The 20,457-nt window shown below is 37.3% G+C and overlaps 1 long non-coding RNA gene across 2 annotated transcripts in view; it reads right to left on the minus strand.

Annotated features, from left to right (window-relative positions):
* Positions 1 to 2,689: 2,689 nt before the first annotated feature.
* LOC147577272 (uncharacterized) overlaps positions 2,690 to 20,457 on the minus strand; it is a 40,571-nt gene continuing 22,803 nt past the window's right edge. For both annotated transcript variants that reach the window (XR_015255781.1, XR_015255780.1), the window contains one exon: positions 2,690 to 4,404. This is a non-coding gene — a long non-coding RNA (uncharacterized LOC147577272). The remainder of the gene's footprint in view (positions 4,405 to 20,457) is intronic.

Below are 20,457 nucleotides of genomic sequence, written 5' to 3' on the forward strand. Positions count from 1 at the left end.
GATAGAACATATGGGACTGGGAGTCAGGCAGACCATGCTATAGAATTTTTCTGCCAAATCAATATAAAACCAATCCCAAATCAATGGAACAACAATCAAACTGTGTGTTCTACTAGCTTGACAATCTGCTCTAACTGGTTTACACATCTGCTGAGTTATATGAAGAAGACACTGAGCCTTTTTCATCCATGCTGCCCCACTCTTAGCAGAGTGTCTGACACTTTGCGGGCTCAGAGTCAGCATCTGCCAAGTGCACGAAGGTGGACCCAGCCAAAGAGGAGTGGACATGTGGTATATTTATGGATTTATGGAGATAGCTCATTCCCAAATACTTACAGGCTATTTTTGTAGATTTCATAAATTCTTTGTTTTTTATATGCTGAATAGATAAGGTTGAACTATCAGTTCTGGAAGAACACTGTGATTTGAGGTTATGATTTTTAAAGTTATCAATACCTCTTTACAAAAGTGGTTAGTTACTGAGGTTATGTCAACTCCAACGGCAAATCCTTGACAGCCCTTTGATTGCAGCTGGCTTCTCCAGCCACTTCAGTGTCACCTTGGGCTAGACGCCTACATAGCCTGAGGCAGGGGAAACTTTTGTAAAAGAAAAAAAAAAACATTATTAATGAGATTGGTGTCAATCTGGACACCAGTGAACGAGGTTCTCAGTTGCCCCTCCCACACAATCTGCTCAGAATAGGGTATTTTATGATTTAAAACAGAGACATTTTTTTTCTCAGCTTCAGGCCTTAAACGTGATATGAATTTTGAGCCATTTCTGTGCATCTTGTGGAATAATGACATAGTTTTGACTCTGCTGCTTAAAGGAGCTAGTGTAGTGCACAGAAAAACAAAGACACTCTCCATTTCATGTAGGGATGCAGGATATTCCCTCTGTCTCTGTTCTCTTCTTGGAGACTTCCTTCTCCTAAGAGGGTTTCCCTCTAAAGGTTTCACAGAACATTTTTCTAATTACCAAATGAAGAATTTTGTTGAATACACTAGGTTCTATATCCTGAGTTCTTATGGTTTTCTATGTAACAGTTTACTGTCTTGACTACAATCTTAATTTTGCTCTCCTAATTAACAGAAGTCTTCTAACAGCACTTTTGGTATCTGTATCCCTGAAATTACTACATTTGATAGAGAAGAGATAGTTATTGTAACCAGAAATTATTTACTATGAACTGATATATTTTATTATAATTTATTTATTTTGAGAGAGAGTGACAGAGAGCGAGAGCGAGTGAGCAGGCACACACAAGACAGGGAAGGACAGAGACAGGAGAGAAAGATCCCAAGCAGGCTCCATGCCATCAGTGCAGAGCCCAATGTGGGATTCAAACTCATGAACTGTGAGATCATGACCTGAGTTGAGATCAAGAGTCGTATGCTTAACTGACTGTACCATCCAGGCACCCCTTTTTATTCTTAATTTTTTTTTCGTTTAGTAAACTTTCTTATAAAAATTAGTCATCATTCAAATGTCCTCTTTGCTCATTGCTAGTATCTCTGGCCCATTATTCTAACATCTTTGAAGATCAATCTCTTGATAGAACTTAGGGCAGTACAACAATGAATGAAAACTAAATGATTATAAAGTAAAAATATAATTTTCACAAAAGTTACTGGATAAAGCATATGCTAGTAATACTGACAAATTACTTAAATTGGAACAAAGCTATTGACAAGCAAGGATGTGGAAGTTAAACCAGAAAACAAGAAGATAAAAATTGACGAGAATGAGAACAAGATAATTATTTTAAAGAGGATGATTTGACTTTGAAAATGTTATAAAGAGGACCTTGGGAAAATTAATGAAGCCCTTGAATACATCTGTGTAACTGACCCTTGTTTGTAATCATGCTGTGAAAGGTAAATGCAAAGAGAAGTTCTGTGGGGCTATAAATTTAAAAAAAGAAAAAAATGAGTCCTGCCCTATTGGTGTATTCATAGTTTATTTTAAGAATCTAGGGTAGTTTCAACTATAATATAAATCTTTTCAACACAAGATAAAAATTAACATAGTATTTTTGGTATTGTTCAATATAAAATCTGCATTAAACATTTAAGAATAGTTACAAAGTTTCGGTTTATCATTTTCTATGGTCTTTAAGTGGTCTTTCTCAGTTCCAGTTATCCTTGGGAAGCAAACTTCCTGTACAGTTGACTTTAATTCACTAGTATGCTGTTTGTCAGGGGTATTTCCCTCTCACTCTCCCTCCCATCTTTGTCACACAAGTAAAATCAATTTTAATAATATATTTTATTTAACTCAATATATTCAAATATTATAATTTCAAAATTTAAACAATGTTTTAAGGAATGGGTACCCAGGGAACTCTCTTGTTTTTCTCAGACACAAAAGCAGGTTGGCAGGAAATAGGGGCCAGTGGCACGTCCTGCTGGTAAAGAGTCCGTGCTGGGTTAGTAAGAGCGTGTATGAACAGGAACACAGAAGAGGCCGAGATGATGGGTGCAGGTGTTTCCCTAGATGTGTTCACTCTGAGTACAAACAGCGTCTCACTGTTGTCCAAGGAGGTAGTGGGAACCTGCCAACAATGCCCTGGGTGTGCACATTAGCACTACATTCAAGACCCTGAGAAGTAGTAGGTCAAGAACCTTTTTAATGCAGGCTTTCTTTTTTTTTTTATTTTTAAAATTTACTTATTTGAGAGAGAGAGAGCGCACGTGCGTGCGCAGAGGAAGGGCAAAGAGATAGAAAGAGAATCCCAAGCAGGTTCCAGGCTGTTGGCACCAAGCCCAATGCAGGGCTTGAACCCATGAACCATGAGATCATAACCTGATCCAAGATTAAGAGTCGGGTGCTTAACCAACTGAGCCACCCAGGTGCCCCTTTAATGCAGCCTTTCCAAAATGTATATATATTTCCTCTAGAAAACAGCCCCTCTTGCCACCTGCTTACACATTTTTGGATTCTATCTCTTCACGTACCCCTCTTTTTTATTTAATATCTAGTTTTATTTGTTACTCAGAAAAATCTCATTTTTGAATAAACTCAACTTTAGAGATGGAAGCTCTCAGAAAGGACAACCTCAGTGTCTTGGAAATCTGTTCTGAAGATTTCCTTTGGCCTCCTTTATTCTCCTGGCCAAAATTTTATCATATTTTGTAGCTTCTCTCTTTTTTCAGGATGCTGTTTCTTCAGAACAATGTAGCCAACATTTGTGTCGCAGGACATGTGGAAAAACAATATGCCGTGCTTTGGTCCTAGGTGTCTTACCTTCTTTGTCTTGGGGATTTTTCACAAAATGCTGGCAGATATTTTCTTGATTTTTTTTTTATGGTGTATTAATTTTTGAGAGAGACAGGCAGAGTGTGAGTGGGGAAGGGGCAGAGAGAGAGGGAGACACAAAATCTGAAGCAGGCTCCAGGCTCTGAGCTGTCAGCACAGAGCCTGATGTGGGGCTCGAACACACGAACTATGAGATCACGACCCTAGCTGAAGTTGGATGCTTAACCAACTGAGCCACGCAGGCACCCCTGGCAGATGTCTTCTTTAGAGGGCTTAAACATTTTGTGGAATCTGCTAGCTCATTCGGGCCTGAAGCAATAAGACCCAGTAACACGTGATCAAAGGGAAAATTATTGAGATAGTTTACATTCTTTCTTCCACACTTTCTTCCACACTTCCACTTTGAAATCTGGTGTTATACTTACAGCACATCTCAATTTGGACCAGACACATTTTAAGTTTCCAATAACTATGTGCTTAATGCCACACTGGCATCAGTGTGGACAAAAGTATTGTTCTGGGAAGTGGAGATGGTGGAGTCAGGGAAAATGATTAGAGTCCTTGCAAGAAACCAGCCCAGAGAAAATAAGTCCTTGAATTAAATAAAGCCAAGGCAGTAGGGATGGTAAGGAGGAGACAGAATTGACACATAAGGGTTGGTGAAATGTAATGGAGAAGAATGTGGGTTCTGGAGCCAGAGATGCTGCTTAGAGTCCTAAGTTTTACCTCTCTATAGCTGTGTTTCATGAAAGTTACTCAATCCATATATCTCTTGTTGGGTCACATATTAAAGATAGTAATAGTAATATGCCTACAAAGTAGGGAGGTTGTAAGGGTTAAATGAATTATTAAATATAGAACTCTCAGATGACTGGCACTTTTAAGCATTTAGTATCAGATTATCATGATTTAAGTTAATAGGACTTGGTGATCAATTGGATGTGGCCAGTGGGATTAGGAAAGCAGTCAAGAACTCTTGCAAAGCCTAGACTGTTTTTTCTTGTTGTATCTAGAAAAAATGATTCCTAACGACCCTTTATAGAAGTTCTAAACCAGTGCTCCATGTGGATCTTGCTTGTAAGTGGATCCTGATGACCAACACAGCACTGCCTTTCTCTTCCCAAGACCTGTGTCTCTGCTGGTCCCTGTGAAGGAAGAAGAAAATTTCCTCTAGCCAAGATTCTTCTAGCTGGACTAAGAATTATCTTTACATTAAACAGATTAACAGGAAAAAAACTCCGAAGTTTTATTATGCATGCATGGTGGCCCAATATTGAAACTGGGGACTAAAGAAATGACCAAGGCAGGCAGTTTTCATACTGTATAGATGAAAAGACAATAAATCTGTAAGGAATTGAAAGGACAAAAAAACCTTAACTTTGGGAGCTTCAATTAGTAAGGAATTCTAAGTGGAATTTGGGTTGAGGTAGTAGATTAGTAAAAAGTAAAAAGGTTTGTTTATAAAGCTTTCTCTGCTTTAAGGTCCCTATCTCTGGTGATGAGGATTCCTTTTTATTAGCACAAAGAGGGGACTTTTAGTACAGGAGATTTATTTCTTGCATTCACAGGAACAGAGGAGGGTCCGAGAGTCCTCGGACAGGATGTCTCTTAAGTAACTTTTATTTAAAATAATATAGTCAAAGTGGCACATTTTAGGTGGCCTGCCCTTGGCTTTACATCCTTCTGCTAAGAATGCACATCCACCAGCTCTTTACATTGTTGGCTTATGACCTATTCTCTGGTGTCAGCTCAAGATCTCAGGTCTTTAAAGAGGACTTTCTTGATCACCCTGCTATATCTCAGCCACCTTCACACCTCCTACCATACTTCGTATCTATCTTGCCTTATTTATGATCTGTCTCCTCAACGAGTTATAAGATCTGTGATATTTATGATCACTTGTCTATATTGTTTATCACTGCATCCCCACTGCCTAGGAACAGTCCCCGGCACAAAACAGGGGACCTAAAATGATGTGTTCAATGAATAAACAAATGCTTAATTTTTTGTGCTTTTGAAAGGTAAGAAATAGATTGAATTCTAGAACATTAGAGACAGCTGGTAGGGTGTAGGGAAAATCTTATTTTGTTGTTTGGATGTCATTTTTTTCTTTTATTAACATACTGGTGCCAAAAAGAATACATTTAAGACTCTTGTGGTTAAGGTGTAGATTATCTCAGCACTGCATACCTCCATCATATAAGATCATGAAGGCACAGACAATATGGGAAGCTCTCGCGGTCCAAAATTCATATAGTCCAAGCATCTGTCTTTTCCACATCTGAAATCAATTCTAAAGAGGTAGAGTGACCATAAGGCATAAAGTGAGTTAAAGTAAGGATGGTGAATTTAAAATCCAGATCTCTGGGCTCTCAAGCATGTGTTAATTATATATCACGTTGACGTTAGTGTGTTCATGTATCTATATATGTATATTCAGAGACATGTAATAATAAACTATGTTGGTGGGTAACTATTACTAGATTTTGTAAGGCAAATTTATGTAAATTTTGATAAAATACCCTATTGAAGTGAATGTAGAAGGTTTTAAAAAACTCTTCTTCATACTGGAATTTTGCCATTTGATTGTTGCTTAAGAAGAGCATATGTTTAGTTTACTTAAGCAAATTTTTATTGCAGGGATATTTTTGCAGTAATAGTGTTTGTTGAAATATATTTGACTGGTATTGTTTTATTCTATTAAACTGATGAAGTCAGGTAAATTTACTCTATTGATTCTAGGAAAAAATCTAAGTTTTCACTTAAAAGCTTTTCCCAACTTAAATCCTGTTTCAGCAATCATGATAGGAGTGCATAAATAATTTGTGGCTCAAGGTCTGAACTTCTTGTTTTCTTTTCTCTAACTTAAGTTGTTTTTTATTGGAGTCCTTTGGGGAATCAATTGCCTAGTACCTCTAAACAGTTTTTATCTCCATGTAGACAGACTTAAGCTCACCAGGCTTACTTCAGGTCAAATGGTTTTGAAATGAATTAGTGACCTGAGAACTGGTTAAGTAATTTGCTATTTTGGCCCAAACCTACTTTGGCATCTGTAACCACTATAGGTTTTGCATCATTTCTGAAGTGCTCTTTCTGAAATCAGACTCCATTTCCTCTGGTGTTGCCCTACAGTTGAAAGAGTTGATTAGCTTTTGTTAGGTTGTTATTCATCATCATAGTAACTAGAAATGAAAATCATAAGAAGCTAGAAATGGTTATGAAAGCCCATTAGACTGATTAATCTCATTTTTAAAACTTGGGTTAGAAGAGGCACATTTTTATTGCTGTTCCTTCTCAATGCAGAATTGTTTATGAAGTATTTTCCTATTCACTCTTATTTTTTTACTCTTAAGCCTACGGTAACTAGGTCTCTAGCTGCTACCTTTTTCTAATGTTCACATGAAAGTTTCAAGTTTGCGATATGATATTACCTCATCATTTAAATCAATAAAAAATTCCCAAGTACGGAACATTATATTAGGTATTAGGTAAATGCAACGTATGAACAGGGTATCAGCAAATGATGGTAACTTAAGGCTGATGTACTCATATATTACTCTGAGAAGTCAGGAGGAGAAATTTCTTTCAAAAAGGTTGGACAATGAGAGGTAATGATGGCAGGATTTATGGAGGAGGAGGTTGTGTTGGACATTAAAGATTAGGCAAAGTTAGAATCTCATGAATGGGTGGATCAAAAGAGTGAGTAAAGATTTAAGGTAGGAAGTCCTGTGAAATTCGACTAATAGGATATGGTCCTTTTGGCTCATAGTAGAGCATAGAGGATGAAGATCAAGGTGAGATGAGTCTGAAAAGAGAAGTTGAAAGCTGGTAGTGAGATGCTTGAATACCATGTCCTCGGGCATTATTTAGTGGACTGTTGAAAGCCAATACACTCTGGGCTGATCCATTCAGTTATTTATGGTGCTGTTCTATTTACCTGACATGTCCTTATGATTTCATCTTGCTCAGAGGACCTTAGAAGTATAAATATCTCTTAATAATGATTGGGGAAAAGATTAAAAGGAAAGATAGAGGTTATATCGGACTTGCACAGGAATTTACATCTAGCCTTATCACCAGTTTGATTATTTGGTTTATACAGAGTGGACATTTGGGTTGAATCAAGAAGATAAATTTGACAGCAATAACTGTCTTGTCTTGTATTTAGTTCATAAAAGTCAGTTGCACAGTGCAGGATAGGTTTGACAGTAGACCATGGGAAAAGAGAATTTATTTGACCATAAGGTAGATAAGGAGTAACGTGACTTCTAAAAAAGACAACAAAAACATTCAGCTTGCAGAGAAGATGAGAGATTAATTAAAATGAGTACTATATTTGTAAATGATTTGATGGGAAAAATACTAAAATTTATTCAAAAATCTTTGCTTACACATATTCACATATGATTTTAGTGACATGTATAGGTAAGAGTATAGAACTCCTTAATGACCAGTTTATAGTGAACTGATTTGTTTGACCTAGTTATGCCTACTGAAGGAGAGGAGGTGTGGATCATGGGGGGGGGGGGGGAAGAAAAAAAAGAAAACCCCAAAAAACTTTTACATGTGAAAAGTCCCAAGCTTTGAATTCTGGCAGATTTTAGGTGTATAATTTTAAATAAGATGACCCTGCATCTGTTTCCTCTAGGGATGCCATCCCAGTTGAAAGAGTTGATTAGCTTTTGTTGTGCTGATATTCATGATCACAGAAAATAGAAACGTAACTCCTAATGAGGTAGAAATGGTAGGAAGCCTGTTTATAAAATATCTTATGTCCCTCAGAGGATTGTTGAGAGACTCCAGAGCTCATGAAGACATTCTATATACTGTGAGGCTCAAAAAGATATACAGTTTACTGATTAATAAGAGCCCATTTTGTGATTTTCCTTCTGCCTCTCAACTTTGGGCAGTCAGAAGGGCTGTTTGAGGTCAGATTGCTGAACACTTAGTGTTTTGTGAATGTCTCTCCCCTCCATATGAAGTTGCTTGCAAATAAATATGTAGTGGCTCTCAAAATGGTGTTTGGGAATACCCACATAAGAAAAATGCAGAATGGTTGTGAAAAAAAAAAAAAAATGGAGACCTCTTCAGACTTTGTGAATCAGAATGCTGGGAGATGGGACTCAGCATTCTGTATTTTCAACAAACTATCTAGTGGTTCTCAATTGGGGGTAATTTTGGACCCATCCCTGGGGGGCATTTGGCAGTGTTCCAAGGCATTTTTGATTGTCAGAACTAAGGTAGAGGGTAGGTATTACTGGCATGTTGTGAACAGAGACCAGGGATGTTACTAAACATCCAACAATGCACAGGACAGCCTTCCATGACAAAGAATTATCCAACTCAAAATGTCAATAATGCTGAGGTTAAGAAGTCTTGTTATACCCAACACAATTTAAAATCTACGTTTCTAGCAGGTATCATCTATATTTGGCAATTAGAATTATTTAACTTATGTATTCATCATTTGTTTATGTATTAAACAAATTTTTTTTTAATGTTTTACTTACTCTTGAGAGACAGAGAGCATGAGCGAGGGAGGGGCAGAGAGAGAGAGAGAGAGAGAGAGACAGAATCCAAAGCAGACTTCAGGCTCTGAGCTGTCAACACAGAGCCCGATGCGGGACTTGAACTCAGGAACCGTGAGATCATGACCTGAGCTAAAGTCAGATGCTTAACACTCAACCGACTGAGCCACCCAGGCACCCCATTTGTTTATGTATTTATTTTCAGAACTCTTTTTAAATGATCTTTACTGAAAAAGTAGAAAGATGTAGAATTTTAAATAAACTGTTGGGAGTGGGATTAATTAGTTTGGGCTCATTTCTGGGTTATTTTAAAAAAAGATTCCTTAAAATTTTTCCACTGCAAGAATAGTAATCAAGAGATTTTAAGCTAGTTAGTTCTTTGCACACATTGAAAAAAATTTTTTAATTTGTCCTAGCTGAGAGGGAATATGACCTTATGAAGTCAAATTTATAGAATATTTTCATTTTTTATAGAAAATTTAAAAAATGTAATTTAGTTGGGGTAGGTTCAAACGCTTAGAGATATTTTGTTGATGGGATTCAGGGAGGAAGAAGTGGGCTATATATATATCTTTGAGAACTTGTTTTTACATACAGATAACAATCATTTGTAATTAACCGTTCATTGTTTGAATGCAAACACTGCTGTTAAGTGGTGACTGAAACAGGGGTTGTCCTTTACTCTCCAGTAGAAGAAACATTTTCTTCCTTTGCTCTATTGATTTGCTAACAAATCTATTTTATATGTGATGATATAAATCTGTCCATTCTTACAGTCCTTACATATGAAACACAGCACCTATATTTATTCACTTTGCTTTCATTAAGCAAAAGAATTAGTGTAATATTAACAATCACCCTTATTACATATTTAAAGCAAATTCAAATTTAACTTCCTAAGGTGTCTCCAGCAGATGTTCTCTTATAATAATTTCTATGGTGACTTTCAGCTCTGAAAAGCCTTGAATCTCTAATGAAAAATTTCAAAGTAATAAGATGGAATAGAAGCATTAAAACATACTTGGAGATAGAAATTGAAATCATTTTGGCTAAATGTATCAGGTTAGAAGTTGCCCTAGTTACTGATTGCTGCTATTAGATATTCCCCTTGCACAAAGAAAGCCAGTTATTGATTTTTGAATTTGAATTTCTTTTGAGATAATTGATTGCCTCTATTGTAGATCCTTACTTATCTCAGCTTATGAAAACCCAATGTAATAGGAATCACCTGCTTTTCTAATGCCTGCCTAATGTTTTGCCTAATTTACTTACCCCTGCTAACCTAGAAACTATTAGAATATAATCTTCACGGAATGCATAAAATTAATGAGTGTCCCATTATGTATTGATGTAGTAGTTACAATATATTTCAGGTACTGTTAATGATGGCTTGATTTACCTTAATGCATTTCAAAGTTTGTAGTTCCTGGCATCTCAATTCTATTTTTATATCTATAAAATTTTACTTAATGATATTACTCAGAGAAACAAATATATACATAGGTCACTGGCTAAAAAGGAAATAAAGGCAAATATTCAGCAGCATGGAAAAAATAAATGTGTTGATTGGACTCCTATTTGTCATTTTATTGAAGTTAGTTTAAAAATTATTCTGTGCACTAATTGTGAGTGTTTGTAGTTTGAGACTGGGCCTTGGTTGTAGATACTAGACAAATACAATGTACACACTTGTGGAAATGCAATTAAATGGTTTGTTAAACACAGTATTCTGTTTTAGTCCCACCTGGGGAACTGCAATTCAGTGCAGTTCCCGATGCATAACCCAGAGTTATGATCAGGATCCACAGGTTTAAGGATAGAGTCCCCATCCAGACACCCTGATGTTAGAAGCCAGGCACAAGTTCTTGGGATCCTGAAGCCACTTACATTTCTGACCAACTGACCACCAGTTAGAGAGTTCCCACTACCCAGCACAAGTTTGATAATATACTAGAACAACTCAACTCAGGAAAGCCCTAGACTTTATTATATGACGTACACATAGAGCAAGGTCTGAGAGCATCTCAAATACAGAGATGCCTTGCCCTCTACCTGTGGCACTGGGGTGGTTCTCTCTCCCAGCATATCAATGTGATCACCAAACAGGAAGTACCCCTGAGTTTCATTAATTGATTCAATTAATGACCGAGCTATTGAACTCCATCTGCAGTCTCCCTCCCCTCCCTGGAGTGTGAAGGGGAAGAAAGTTCAACCCTATAATTATTTGTTGGTCTTCCTGGTGACCAGCTCCATTGTGAAGCTACTTAGGGGTCCACAGGAGTCTTTAGCATTGCAAAGATTCGGATCACTCAGGAATTTCTAAGAGCTTTTGAAACTCCTTGTCAGAAACCTTAGGCAAAAACCAAACAAATTCTTTATTATACTGCACACAGGTATACCAAATAAATAAGTAAATAAATAAAATGATTCAGTAAAAATTTGGCTACTAGGTACTAGGTGTTATTTTAGTAACCAACCATCTACCTGTATAAAACTCCCAGAAGATAACATAGGAGAAAACCTAAATGACCTTGGGTATGATGATGATTTTTTGGATACAATATCAAAGATACCATCCATGAAAGAAAGAATTGATAAGCTAGTCTTTATTAAAATTAGAAACTTCTGCTCTGTAAAAGGCAATGTCAAGAGAATGTGAAGGCAAGCATCAGAGAATATTTCCAAAAGACACATCTAATACAGGATATTATCAAAATAGAACTCTTAGAATTCAACAATAAGAAAACAGACAACCTGATTAATAAGTGACTCAAATAGTTTAACAGATACCTCACCGAAGAGGATATACAGATGGCAAGAAGGCATATATAAAGATGCTTTACATCTTGGGTCATCAGGGAAATGCAAATTAAAATAACAACAAAATATTACTATATACATATTAGAATGGTCAAAATTCCAAACATTGACAATGCCAAATGCTGGCAAGGATGAGGAACAACGACGGGAGCTCTTGTTCATTGTTGGTGGAAATAAAAAACAGTACAGTACCTCTGCTGTGGAAGAGAGTTTGGCAGTTTGTTACAAAACTAACATTGCCTAACTATATGATCCAGCAATCTTGCTCCTTGGTACTTACCCAGGTGAATTAAAAACATACGTCCACATAAAAACTTGCACACAGATGTCTATAGGTGCTTCGTTCTTAAGTATCAGGAGTTGCAAGCAACCAAAATGTCCTTCAGTAGGTGAAAGGATTAACAAACTATGGCACACTCAAACAATGGACTATTCAGCACTAAAAAGAAATGAGCTATCAAGCAATAAAAAAAAAAATGTAAAGGAAGTTTTAATGCACCTTGCTGACTGAAAGAAGCCAATCTGAAAAAGACTGCATAATCTACGACTCCAACCATATGACATTCTGCAAAGGGCAAAACTATGGAGGCATTAAAAAGGTCAGTGGTTGCTGGGGTTGGCAGGGGGGGTGGGGTTGGATAGAGAACTGAGGATTTTTAGGGCAGTTAAAATACTCTGTATATTGTACATGAGGATATATGACATACATTTGTCCAAAACCCTAGAATGTGCAACATCAGGAGTGAACTCTAATATAAACTATTGGACTTTGTATGATTATGTGTCAACACAGGTTTTTAGGGCAGTGAAACTATTATGGTCCATACTACAATGCAGGCTACATATCATTATACATGTATCAAAACCTGCAGACTGTACAACCCTAAGACTGAAGTCTAATGTAAATTATAGACTTTGGGTGATAATGATGTGTCAGAGGATGCTTCTCAGTTGTAACAAATGTACCACTGTGGTGACAGATATTGGTAGTACAGGAGGTTGTGTGGTAATGGGGGAAATGGAGGTATGTGGAAACTGCATGCAATTTTCCTTAAATTTTGCTGTGAACATAAAATTTCTCTAAAAAAAATAAAGTTGATTAGTTTAAGATGGCACTGAATGTGTGCTTTCCTGAATGGATGTGTAGCTTTTCAAGTTTGATGTTTGTTCCATTTCTGACTGTGGTAGATGACTTGTGCACCAGAGCCTTTTCTAGGAGTTACGGCAGACAGAAGGTGGGTTGAGCTCTGAGATCAGTAAGATGATAGATCCACAATTACTTGGAGTAAGCTTTTGATTTTTTTTGTGAATGGGTTTCAGACCGGTTGGTGCTGTTTACTGAGAATTAACTGTATGGAAAATCAAACGTAGGGCCTGGGCTTCTTCCTTTTCTATTTTTGGTGAAGATGGTAGGAGGGAAAAATTGATGGAAATGTTTTGACATTTGTTTCCTTGAATGGTGAATAAGTATAAATTTTATTTGTGGGGAGGAAAACAGAGTATAGATGTTGCTGGTCTTTAATGCTTTACAGCTTTCTCTCCTTAAATAGCTGGTTTTATTCTTGTATAAATTAATTATGCCACTAGATGTAAGAATTTTCCTATTGTCCAGGAAGTTTAATGAAAGCTCATTTGAGGAAAAATCTCTTGTGCTGTAAATTTTAAGGGAAGGTACCAATGATACAGAGTATTTGTGTCCAAAAAAGGAATCTTTCTTTTTATTCTCTGGCTGGATGAATATTGAACTAAAGTCTATGTAGACCAAATGTGGTACTACTCCTGATTTTGTGAGAGAGCCTGATAAGCGTTCCCTGAAGTTGGAAAGCATTGGTGAATTTCAAGACTAGTTCCCTCTTATGTATTTCTCAAGGCAGGAGAATTAAAGGAGCTTTCCAGCAGGGCTTGAAGGTATTGTAACATAACATGCCAGGAGGTGGGGGCAACCTCATCCTGTCCCAGTTCTCCTCAGAAGTCATAGAAGAGAACCTCTGGGTACCCAGGTCTCCCCCCATGGATGAGTGTACGGTTAGGGGAAGAACACTGGGCTTTCAGACAGGTTCAGGGACAAGGAGTCATTCTCTCAATGTGGAAAAGACAGGGGTGTAGTCCACTGGCAAGAGACCAAGAGAAATCCAACTGCCCTTCTCTGGGAATCCTCAGCAACAGACAGGGGCTTCAGGATGCTGAACATGCTTCAGAAAGGCATGAATACCACCTGTGTAGACAGTAAATCAGACCACATAGCTCAAACCTCCCAACACATACACCAATGCAGTAATATCTCCCTCCTTTTCCTCCTTACAGAACCTAATACAGAACTCTAGACCCTGAAAAAAGTGGGAAAGACAGAACTTTACCCACGTTACTCCAAGCAGGCAGGGCTACAGCTATAACTTGTACTAGGTGAGAGGACAATCTTTACATTTCTATGAAGTTAAAACTATGAACTGGATAGAACTAAGTTTTAGTAACTGAAACTGATAACATGAAAGAAATTCTCTAAGTTGTAAAAAGATGGAAAAGAGGGTATGTGTGAATCACGGTGAGTATTGAGGCAATACGGAGGATATTATTTTTCTATTGCTGAGTTATAAATCTTCACAAATTGAGTGGCTTAAAGTGACACATGTTTATTATCTCACTGTTTCCAGGGGATCAGGAGTGTGGGAGTGACTTAGCTGGGTCCTCAGCTCAGGATCTCACAAGACTGCAATCAATGTGTCAGACAGACTGCATTCTCCTCTGGAGCTCAGGATCTAATTCCAAGCTCAGTCAAGCTGTTGGCAGTATTCAGTTCCTTACAGTGGTGGAATTCAGGCCCTCAGCTGCCCCTCTTCATAAGCAGTTCGCAGCATGACTGGTTGCTTTTTCAAGGCCAGCCAGAAAGCATCTTTGCTGCTTGAGGAAGGGCCAAGACATTCTCCGAATGAGCACAGATGATTAGGTCAAGCCCACCAGGATACTGTCCTTTAGAATAATTTAAAGTCAACTGATAAGGAACCTTAACTGAATCTGGAAAGAACTTTACCTTGGCAATATATTGTAACCATCAGTGGGAGTGGTATCATCCATCCTATTCACAGGTCTTAGCCACAGTCAAAAGCGAGGTATTACATACATGGGTGTGTCCCAGTGGATGAGAATTCAGGGGCCATCTTGTAATTGGATTCTACCTGCCACAGAGAGTATGGAGCCTGTGACAAGTAAGAGAGTGCATGCTTCACTTAAATTCATATTCAGTTTTATTTTAAACTCTACAGGAAAAACAGAAGACTGCTTAAGTTTTTAGGCTACCAGTTTGTAGCTCCTAGAGTAGATAGGGGAAAAATTAAATCATTTCATGTTTCTAATACATTGAATTGTGACCCCCTCAATAAAATCCTGTTATAAGTAAGTGATAACTGGTAACCAATGGATTATTGGTCAAAATGAATAAGGTGTTTGTTCATATTGAAATAGTCCATGTACCATAGGTAATTTTAATAATATTTAGCTGATTGAACTCTTTTAAAATCCAGAGGTTGCAAGTTTTCTTAGCAGTGATTTTGGAACCATAGTACATGGATGTACTCTGTAGAGTTAATGTCTCTCGAGTATCTTAACCCTATTCCTGAATAAAAATGAAGAGGTCTTATTAATTGTAATTCTTCCAGTATTACCGGGCTTCATTTTATTACTGAACAGATAGGAATTATTTTGAAAGTACATATTTCAGTATGTGAAAGAAGAGTTGGAAGTTTATTTCAGGAGCAACAAAATAAACCCTGAGTCTGGGAATGACATTCGTGTATTCAACGAACTTACTCTCTCCTAAACAAAAATTTAAATTTACCTTTGCATTTTATTCTGGAAAGAAGAGGGTTAGCCACAGATACTTTCCATAACTGATTTCTGCTAAACCTTTCCTTAATTAAAATAATGTGTGACTAGCAGTAGTTATTAAAAGCGCATAATATAAATATCTTCTCATATTTATTGCTCCTCTTTGTTATTTAGAAAGAGCACTAGATTATTGCCACATAATTTATTCTCTGATAATTCTCTTAATAAGGGAATAAACTTCGGGAAGTGCTTTTAAAAGACATTATGGATGAAAAGTGTTAGTGAGAAGCCATAGACCTAAACAGCTTTTCCATTTCTTTGGATTTTATGTTTTTAATAATAGATTGAATAGTTAGTTGCCTGCTTGACAAGTTTATTGTCCTTATCCAGTTGCCAAGTGAGAAACATTTCCAAACTGACAGCAGGTATTAAAAACACCTACAAGTGATTCAAGCCATTAAGAAGTCATAAAACTTGAGATGGGATGTTTGCTAGGCTTTGCTCCGTTAGCCAGGCTTTTTCTCAGAGCACTGGCCTCCAGCTGTTGTAAGTCGAGGTAGCAGACGTTTCAAGGTGAAACCACCAAATTTTAGCTGAAACTCTTGGGCTACTCCCCAAGCAAAATACAGCATTTTCCTTATAAATATTTGAGGGCGACTCATTAACTAATCTGGACTAAGAACACAGGGAGTCAGGGATTGCTCTGTGCTTCTCTGAAAACATCCAAAGTGATGCTCATAGAAAGCAGTTAGTTCTGTTGTGACTTACTGAACCTATATTTTTCTTTTATATTTTTGTTACTGTCTGTAAAAGGAAGGTATCACTTCAGATGTCTTTATAATGCTGGTGCCTTAAAATTGTTCTCTTTGTTAAGAGTTGGGTTCATTTAGAAGGCTCTGGCTTCAGTTTGCTGAGAATTCCAAATGAGGGTTGTAAACCCAAATTAACTACAGAGCATAGAGAGATAATGTAAATATGTAAGTCAAGAAGAGGGTTGAGAAAATAGAGGATATGGGATTTGTTTCAAACAGGACACTGTTGCCTTGACCTAAATGCATGTTAAAATTTATTTTAAACACAAGCCAAGTAAGACTGCTGATGTGTATAAGCCACAAGGTTTTTTCAAAATTTATTCATTTTGTATTTATTTTCAAAAGAGAGTGTGAATGGGGGAGAAGGACAGAAGGGAGAGAGAGAGAGAGAGAGAGGATGAGAGAGAGAGAGAGAGAGAGAGAGAGAGAGAGAGAGAAAGAATATCTTAAGCAGGCTCCATGCTCAGCTCGGAACCTGACACAGGGCTCAATCCCATGCCCCTGGGATCATGACCTGAGCCAAAGTCAAGAGTTGGACCCTCAACCAACTGAGCCTCCCAGGTGCCCCTTTAAGCCACCAGTTTGAAACTAGTGGTTGAAAAGACACCCTGATATTCCCACAGTATGAGAGGAAAGGGATTTAAACACTAGTACTTCCAGTAAAAGATTTAAGAATCTACCTACTGGGGTAAATTACCTCGTTATTTCAAAACAGATACCTACAGTATTTTGAAGCATTGTTTGACTAGTCTTAGCAAGGATGTCAGTCTTTGTTGGAGTTGTAATATTCTACTATTCGGTTTATCTCAGAACAGTCCTTTAACTTTGCATCTGATAGTACTATATGGAAAATCTTTACATTAAAAATGAAATATACATTTATTTTATGCTATTATTTTAAACTGGAAAAACAAGTTTTCTGATTGACAATGTTGAAAACACATTTAACTATGCTTCTTTGCAAATTTTTCTAAAGTTATAGTAATTATATATTTGTTTAATTACATTTATTTTGAGAGAGAGGGAGAGGGAGACGAAGGGAGGGAGAGAAAGAGAGAATACCAAGCAGGCTCCACACTGCCAGCACAGAGCACAACATGCGGCTTGATCTCATGAACCCAGGAGATCAGGAGTCCAATGCTTAGCCAACTGAGACACCCGGGTGCCCCACATTTTTTTTTTAAAGTACATGTCCACAGGAGCAAAGGGAATGGAGGGAGCAGGTAACAGTACTACGTGAGCTTTGGTAGGATCTTAGATGTTTTGAAGATAGGAAATGGACTATTGGGTGGGAGTAACAGAGTGGGAGCAGCTAAAATCTAAGGAAATACAGAGGGATGCCACCAATGTCAGTTGATTAGTCTGTCAAAACTCTAGAATAACTGAGCAATTCAAGGACCCAGGACACTAGAAAGATAGAGGTGAAGGGATGTGATGAAAACTGAGGGGGGAGATCTTTAGAAGAGCTGAAAGGACAAGTTAAAAGTCCTAGATACCCATTCCTATCCTACACAGTAATGTGATTAGTCCAGCTCTGTCCTCAAGAAAACTATTTATGTTCAGGAGAAATAAGAATATCCTGGACTCTGTGGTACTGACATGTAAGAGGGAGAGGTGTAGGTGTTGTGCTGGAAACAGATGTTGGGCTGCAAAGATATCAGCAGCTGGATAAACACCCCAGGCAGGAAGTTGGAGGTTTGGAGAAACTAATACCTCTAAAAAAACCCGCAGAGAGTGGTATTTGTGAGTCCCCACTAACCATGTAGCAATGAACCTCCACAATCCCCATAGATTTTAGTGTATGTAAAACAGACACTACAGTGTATGTGTAATTATTAAAACTTCAAGCAAATAGAAAAGCAGAGAAAATAACACATCCATGAATATTATCAAGATTTTAAAAAAGATGCTAATATTTGCCATATTAGCTTCAAAGTGTCCAACTTAAGAAAAATAAATTAGATGCCATGAAAGTGGCATCACCTTTATTCCCAATTCCTTCCTTCCACTCCAGGAGTGCCAACTTTCCTGAAATTAGTCCTGTATTATTCCCATTCAAGTTTGTCTACTTTTAGTATATGTAGGTGTCCATAAAAAACATGTTATTATTTTGTGTGTTAAAAATATTTGTAAATGCTATTATCATTGTGTTTCTTGCACTAACCCCAATGAATCACAATATATATTCAGTTATGATTCATTGGGGTTAACGCAAGAAACACAATGATAATACATTTACAAATATTTTTAAAAACACAAAACAATAATATATATTATTTTTGGACATAAATATTATATATATATTTAAGTTTTTATTTAAATTTCAGTTATTATACCATGTAATATTAGTTTCAGATGTACAGTATAGTGATTCAACACTTCCATACAGCACCTGGTGCTCATTACAACAAGAGCCTTCCTTCATCCCCATCACTTACTTAACCCATCCCCCCACTCACTTCCCCTCTCGTAACCATCAGTTTGTTCTCTCTAGTTAAGAGTCTTTCTTGTTTTTTTCCTCTGTCCTTTTCCCCTCTCTGTGATCATTTGTTTTCTTTAAAAAAAATTTTTTTTAATGTTTTATTTATTTTTGAGAGAAGGAGAGAGAGACAGGGTGAGCAGAGGGGGGGCATAGAGAGAGGGAGATACAGAATCCAAAGACAGGCTCCAGAATCTGAGTTGTCAGCACAGAGCCCAGCGTGGAGCTCAAACTCACAAACCGTGAGATCATGACCTGAGCCGAAGTTGGACGTTTAACCAACTGAGTCATCCAGGCACTCTCCCCCCCCCCTTTTTAAAGTTTGTTTATTTTGAAAGAGAGAGTAAAAGATGGAGAGGGACACAGAGAGAAAGGCAAGAGAGAGGATCCCAAGCAGGCTCTGAATAGTCAGCACAGTGCCTGGTGTGGGGCTTGAACTCTCAAAACTGTGAGATCATGACCTGAGCCAAAATTAAGAGTTGGACACTTAACTGACTGAGGTTAGTGGTGCCCTTCATTTGTTTTATCTTTTAAATTCCACATATGGGTGAAATCATATGGTATTTGTCTTTCTCTGACTGACTTATTTCACTTAGCATAATACTCTCTAGCTTCACCCATGTTGTTGCAAATGGCAAGAGTTCGTTCTTTTTTATGGCTGAGTAATAGCCCATTGTATATATGTACTACATCTTCTTTATCCATTCATTAGTCATTGGATACTTGGGCTGTTTCCATAATTTTGCTATTGCAGAAAATACTGCTGTAAACATTGGGGTGCATGTAACCCTTTGAATTAGCACTTTTATATTCCTTGGGTAAAACCTAATAGTGCAATTACTAGTTGTAGGGTAGTTCTATTTTAAACTTTTTGAGGAACCTCCATACTGTTTTCCAGAGTGGCTGCACCAGCTTGCATTGCCACCAACAGTGCAAAAGAGATCCTCTTTCTCCGCATCCTCGCCAACATCTGTTGTGCCTGAGTTGTTAATGTTAGCCGTTCTGACAGGTGTGAGGTGGTATCTCAGTGTGGTTTTGATTTGTATTTCCCTGATGATGAGTGATGTGGAGCATCTTTTCATGTGTTTGTTGTTCATCTGTATGTCTTCTTTGGAGAAGTGTCTATTCATTTCTTCTGTCCATTTTTGAATTGGATTATTTATTTTTTGGGTGTTGAGTTTGATATGTTCTTTGTAGATTTTGGATACTAACCCTTTATCTGATAGATCATTTGCAAATATCTTCTTCCATTCTGTAGGTTGCCTTTTAGTTTTGTTGATTATTTCCTTCACTGTGCAGAAGATTTTTATTCTGATGAAATTCCAATAGATGATTTTTGCTCTTGTTTCCCTTGCCTCAGGAGGTATATCTAGAAAGAAGTTGCTATGGCTGATGTCAAAGAGACTACTGCCTGTGTTCTCCTCTAGGATTTTAATGATTTCTTGTCTCACATTTAGGTGTTTCACCCATTTTGTTTTTATATTTGTGTTTCATCCATTTTTATTTTATTTTTGTGTTTGGTGTAAGAAAGTGGCCTAGTTTCACTCTTTTGCATGTTGCTCTCCAATTTTCCCAGCACCGTTTGTTGAAGAGACTGTAACTTCCAATTGGATATTCTTTCTTGCTTTGTTGAAGATTAATTGACCATATAGTTGTAGGGAATGTGTGTGTTTGTTATTATTAATTATTTTATTGGATTTGGCTCTGTGTTCATGAGTCAAATTCCCTAATGATTTT

The sequence above is a fragment of the Puma concolor genome, chromosome C2, assembly GCF_028749965.1.
Source record: "Puma concolor isolate L17-30 chromosome C2, mPumCon1.1.hap2, whole genome shotgun sequence".
Taxonomy (NCBI): domain Eukaryota; kingdom Metazoa; phylum Chordata; class Mammalia; order Carnivora; family Felidae; genus Puma; species Puma concolor.